We start from the raw sequence: 6,733 nt of genomic DNA, 5'->3' as shown, positions 1-6,733 counted from the left end.
TGGAGAGCTCAGCTGTCAGAAAGGCTTATTGGGGAAAAAAAAAAAAAAAAAAAAAAAGATATTTGGGGGATTCTGGGTATCAGGATAAGAGGTTTTCCACCCAAACAGAGTTGGCAAAGATCTCAAGAAGATTATCCACTACAGTGTCCCCTGAGAGCATTCTGAAGCTGAAAGCTTTGCGAGCTTGACTTCCTTGGAAAAACAGAAAATGTACAGGATATGTCATGCAAAGTTGCCAGAACTAGCTAAAAATAGCCTGCACTTCTAATATTATTGCTTCCTCTTGCTTGCATGAATGGGAGTATCTATGAATTTCCCTTCCTTCTGGGAAAAATGTTTCACCTTCCAGGCAGGCGAGGGCTGATGCGTTTTTTTTCTCCCTAACAGTGTCATTCCCCGTAATGTGTATCTGAGTCGGTCAGCATCAAATTAGTGGCTGTGAGCCACCCCTGTGGTTACTCTGAGGGCAGGGAAGGAGCGCGTGTGTGAGGGAAGCTGGGACAAAACACCTTACTCAGTATTTACACAGCAAAGCAACTCCTGCCGCATCCACTGCCTCAGTGGATGAAGCAGGAATATTTACATTTCTGCAAGTTACGGAAAGGGGAATGGCTGTCTCTTCCTGGATGTGCTCGTTTTCTCAAGGCACTCGTTCGCGCCTCTCCTTTTTAGGATATATTTGCAGCTAACCTGCAAACTTGACTTGCCATGCAAATTGTCTGCATTGTTCTGTCTGCATCCCAGTGTGGAAGTCACTGTGAAATCCCCCAGCTCTACCAGCAATGTGCAGCCTGGCCCTTTGGCTCCCTAAATCTGAAGAAATCTGGAGGCATGTACTGGGGTCTCTGCTGGGAACTTGGGGCTCTTGCTAGAATACAAGTCCTTTGGGTTCTCATGTCGGTTTTGTTCCCCAAGTGCATTGCAGGGTGTTGAGGGCTCCGCTGGGTGCAGTCCCAGGAGTCATCTTCAGCTCCTGCATCGCTAAATCTCTCTCTCCTGATGGTCTCTCTTCCCCAGTATTGCTGATTGTCAGATAAAACCCTGAATAAGTGGAGCTGCTTAGAATTAAGCATGTCTGGGGATGCCCAGGAAGCTGGCAATTCTCATGCAGCCTTATCCCTCCTTTTCTCAAGGGAAATTTCTCCCAGGCTCAATGTTTGCCCTGGATAATTTCTCACCATTTGAAACTACCTCCGTTTCTTGGGGTGCAGTTGCAGACTGCCGTTGCAAAAGCAGTGCTGGTTACCTGCATGCTGTAGCGCACACCAAGATTTCCTCTGTGTGCATCAAACAGACCAGGCCAATGGCAGGTGTGTTGGGCAAGCCAAAAAAATGTGTGTTTGAATTGCCACGGGCTTTGTCTTGTTATGAAAGTGGCTTCTGTGCTGCTTTGATCTGCTTTTGCGCACCTGGGAATGCTCTGAAGAACCCAGCCTCTGGCTGCTGCTGTGCCCAGGATGTCACTGCCTTGACAGGGCGGGGTGGCAGATTTAAAGTGCTTTGGTTTTGTCATCATCTCTCCTAGGAGGAACTGATCGTGCTGGCTCTTCTTCTCAAGGCACAGCAAGGCCCTCGGCCAACACAGCCCTGTGGCCAGACAGCCTCTGCTCCTGCCCTGCAGTAAGATGGGGAGGAGGGTGGTTCCTTGCCAGCATTTGGGCAGAGAAGTGGCTTTTTGTTGGGGCAGGAGAACTGGTTCCTTCAGCTGTTCTGCTCCTCCCTGCCATGACTGTCAGCATGGTGTCTTCAGTTTCTTCCCCTTCTCTTTCCCGCTTTCCTTCTGGATCAGATCCACTTCACATTTTCCATCTGTGTTTTCTCTGCCAGTATTTGCTGCCTGGCAGCTAGCTCCAGCGTGCAGACTGGGTCTGCTCTTGCTTCAAGACCACAAGGATTTTGCCAGCTGCTACAAGTCCTCCAAGATCCTCATTTAAAAGAAGTTTTGAAGCTGTTGGCACGGTCCATTTCTCTTTGTTTGCCTTCAACGCTGCCTGGCAAGTTCTTTTGACTGCCAACCAAAGCAAGCTCTAAACAAAACATACTTAGGACTTAATTGCATGTTCATTTCTTTTTCACTTATGCTTACAGGCATCCAGCTTTTACTGACCACAGAGGTCATTCACATTCCTTCAAGCACGCAATAGCGGTGTTATAAAGATCATGTCATAACCATAAGCTGACCTTGCAAAACAGTCCTTATTGCCAGAACTGTTTCACTTTGCATTAGTGTCCTGGTTTCAGCTGGGATAGAGTTAATTGTCTTCCTAGTAGCTCAACAAAAATATGTGTTTGCCTTTTTAGTCAATGATCAGGATCATTGTTGCCTCGCTAGGAAGGAATATAGGTGCTTTGTTGACATGACTATAACTCAGTTCACTTATAGCAGTCAAACTCGGCATGTATTTTCCTTGTTTGCAAGTTGTGAAACACCCCTCTGGACCCTGTCGGGTGAGGAGAGGGGTGGCATGACCTCAGGGGGACTCATTTCCATGTCTAGGAAGAGGAGCTCCCCCAAAACAAAGGGCAACACCACAGGTCACACACCCACCAGTTCCCCGTGGAGGGTGAGGACATGGAGGGTTTTGGACCCCAGGCTCCTTGCAGTGATCCTTCAGCAGTTCCACGTGGTGGGGCAGCCTCAGGTGTAGTGTTGGCGTGGGGGCCCTGTGCGGAGCAGGCATATATCTGCTGTAAGTATCAGATGGCAATGCAAGCCTTTGCCTGGTCCAAAATGTAACCAAAGGGCTAAATTCCCTGTAGCCTGAGCCCAATCTCTCCACCTTAATGAGTTCTCCATCTCCATGCACAGCTCAAGCAGAACTTACATTGGAGGCAGCTACTTCTATTCCCTTCCCCTTATTTACCCTATAAATGATTTCCATGTTTGCCTGGGAGGCGTTGTCACCCTCAGGAGGGTCCCTCTGAAGCTCTTGCACATGCCAGCATAACAATTCTATTTCTGACCAACTAGATCAAGTGTTTTCTCCCAAATTGATGCAGAAAATTCTAAGACGCCTATCCAGATCTACCAGCACCTTTGACAATAGTTAGAAAAAGAAACCAATTAAAAAATACAGTAATAACTTCTTTCTCCCAAAGAGAGGAGATGCCGTAACAGCACCTCAGACATAAAGCCACCATCTTGTGACAGCCTTATCTCACCTCGGAACCAAAGTAAGCACGAGTGTTAGGGCTGCATAAGGTAGGTCACGGCCACCAGACCTAGATTCAGATTAAGTCTGCAAATGAAGTTCAATAATCCTATGGAATATCTCCAAGTGTGGGCAATTATATTCTGAAATAATAACACCAGGTTGTATTTTTAAATATTAACTCCCTGCAGAGACAAGCCCTCAGAGAATTTTATCTTGAGAGGATTTATTCCAAAAAAAAAAAAAGAGCCTCTGTTGCTGAACATGCCAACAGGGATGCAGCTCAAAATACCTATCAACACTTCTTATTTTTAAATGTTTACTCATACCCCCAAAACCCATTCCTTTGCTTTTTTGAGTCTTCGAGTGCACGACCACAGAGCTTGCCCCTGCTCCTTGTCCTCTGAGCACTTCACAAGATGCTCCACTGGGAAGATAGATAGAGGAATATATTGGTATCCAACAATTCTAACTGCCCAGACAGCTGGAGAACATCCTGGGAGCCTTTGTGGCTGCTGGTTATAAATTTTGCAGCATTGTTCTGTTCTGGGTCAAAACCTTCAGCCATCCCTGTATGTACATGCCAGCACTCACTCCACCTTTTCTATGGATGCCATGATTCAATCAGTCAGATACTTCCTAAACACGTAGTTATTTGTGTAGCTCCGATTTATAATTTCCTCAGAAGCCATCCTTAGCTGCTGAATTCCTTGTGCACACCTGCTGGCATCCTTGCGTGCTGATAAGACATCACTCTTCATATCATCCCATCAATTAATAGTTAATGTAATTTTTCACAGAAGAGTACAGCTCGGGGAATCATTTGAAATGTCCTTGTGAGACAATCCTTTAGCAATCGTGTGTCAGCTTTTTGAGACCGTGAAGGCATGTGCATTCCCCCTTCCTGGGAGAGGTGTCTGTACCCTTCACATCAACTGTCTGGGTCTGTCCTGTTCCCAAGCCTGAGGCAGGACCAGAAGTAAGGTGGCTGAACAGCCCCTCTGCACTGCATGTTTATTCTCAGAAATACGGAGCTTACAAACAACCTCTTTTGCAAGTGAGCTTTGCCTGAATAGCAGCAGTGGAGCTGCGACATGTTGTGTGGCCGGCACTGTGGCATGTGTCAACCTACTTGTTTTGTATGTCCTTCCCTGGAATAACCCAAGCCCACAGATGCAGTAGTGTGAATCACCTAAGAGGCTTGCAGGCTGCGCAAGGGCAGGGTGCAAACTACCACGTAGTCACCCAAGACAGTTTGGTGGAGTGTAGAGTTTTGAGGCCAGGGCCACAACCCAGAGAAACTCTGCTTTCCTCTATGACTAACTTTGCATGCCCAGAAACACCCCTCTTCAGCCAGATTTGCTAAGACATCGGACAGTGGCAGAGCTCTACGCCTTTACATAAGTGCGTAGTGGTTAAAGCACTGGCTCAAGTAAAAGTACAGAGGGGACTGAACCCAAGACTGATGGGAGCAGAGAGCCCTGGGCTCTGGTCCTGCTCCCAGGAGCTTATAAGGACAAACCACTCTCCCAGACACCTGCGGTTATAAAACAGCTTTACAAGCAGCAAGATCTTCTTGCTAATGTATTTTCAAGTCTCCCATACCACTTCCTTCCTTGCTCTGATGTTGCACCCTATGTGCAGGTAAATCCCACACTATCATATCCATGCAACAGCATTGTTCTGTTAACAGTGTTGCTGTGCCCCCATCTGCCTGCTCTGATCCCCTTCTGTTTGAAGTACAATTTTACTGACTTTATGGCCACTTTTCACTCAAGAGACTGCCAAATCTCCTCTGTGTCGTGGTTTAACCCCAGCTGGCAACTAAGCCCCACACAGCTGCTCGCTCACTCTCCCCTGATGGGATGGGGGAGAGAATCAGAAGAATAAAAATGAGAAAACTCATGGGTTGAGATAAAGATGGTTTAATAGGGAAAGCAAAAGCCGTGCATGCAAGCAAAGCAAGGAATTCATTCCCCACTTCCCATCGGCAGTCAGGTGTTCAGCCATCTCCAGGAAAGCGGGGCTCCATCACGCGTAACGGTGACTTGGGAAGACAGACACCATCGCTCCAAATGTCCCTCCCTCTTCTTCCCCCAGCTTTATATGCTGAGCATGATGTCCTATGGTCTGGCATGTCCCTCCAGGCAGTCGGGGTCAGCTGTCCCGGCTGTGTCCCCTCACAACTTCTTGTGCCCCCCCCAGCCTCCTCGCTGGTGGGGTGGGGTGAGAAGCAGAAAAGGCCTTGACTCTGTGTGAGCACTGCTCAGCAGTAACTAAAACATCTCTGTATTATCAACACTGTTTCCAGCACAAATCCAAAGCATAGCCCCATACAAGCTACTATGAATAAAATTAACTCTATCCCAGCCAAAACCAGCACACTCTATCAACTACCTCGCCAGCCTTACTGCCATTCATGGGAGCCAAGCACTACTATCAGTTTCCTAGGCTAGTAGTCTGCCTGCATGTGCTCATGCTGCATGTTGGTGGACTATAACCAGATCTGCTTCTTGGTCCAAACCATCAGAACATGGCATTTGGGCAGCAGGTGTTTAATACAGGAGACTTGCCTGGATAAATCATTAAAGTTTAATCCACGACCCTCCATATGCCACAGCTATGCAATACCCTACTGAAATTCCTGCCTGAATTCAAATCTGGTATTAACCTTGCACAAGTGAGTAAAAGACACCAACAGTCATGTTTTAAATGCCCCTAAGAGCCCAATGTCCTTTGCCTATATCCTCTCTCTAGCTGTGGCTAATCTGCAATGCATCACAGCAGCAAAATAAAACCCAACTATCTGACTGTTTCTGGCCCCACAGGAACCTTACTCATGGAATTAACACAAGATAAGTGGGACAAAGAAATGCAGTCATCAGAACCTATCACCGTATAATCACAGAGAGATTTAGCCTACAAGGACCTACTGGGGGTCTCTCATCCATCTCCTGGCCAAAGCAGGGTTAACTTCAAAGCCACATGAGGTTGCTTAGGGCCTTGTCCAGTATGGTGGTGATGTTCTCATGGTTGGTGATCCCTTTGCAAATCTTTGGGCCTGTCCCACAGCTGCACCATGCTTAAGGTGAGCAATTTTTTCCTTTCCTGGAATGTCCCTTCTGCAGTTTGAGCTGTTGCCTCTTGTCCTTGCTCTGGGAGTCTCTGAGAAAAGTCTGGCTCTGTCTTCTCTATATCCTCCCTCTAGGTGACTGAAGGCAGCAATTATATTCCCTAGAAACCTTCTCTTCTGTAAGAAAGACAAGTCCAGCTCTTTCAGCATCTCCTCATATGCTACGTACTTCAGTCTCAACCATCTTAGTGACCCTCCGATGGACTTTGCAGTCGACCAACCTTTCCAACACCCCTCTGGAAGGATATACTGAAAGTCCTGCTTCCACAAACACAGGCAAAATCAAGTGGTCAGTGATGTTACTTCCCCTCCATTGCAGCAACCCTTTCTCCATGTACCACCCTGAAGCTATCTGTCTGCATGAACATGATTATCTTGTTCATGTCTTTGGCTTTTTTCTGGTTTTTTCTGCTACTTGTCACACATCATTGACTCCAGAATGGTTTAA

Source organism: Harpia harpyja, chromosome 14 (assembly GCF_026419915.1).
Source record: "Harpia harpyja isolate bHarHar1 chromosome 14, bHarHar1 primary haplotype, whole genome shotgun sequence".
Classification (NCBI taxonomy): Eukaryota; Metazoa; Chordata; class Aves; order Accipitriformes; family Accipitridae; genus Harpia; species Harpia harpyja.
Note: the sequence above shows the minus strand (reverse complement) of the source record.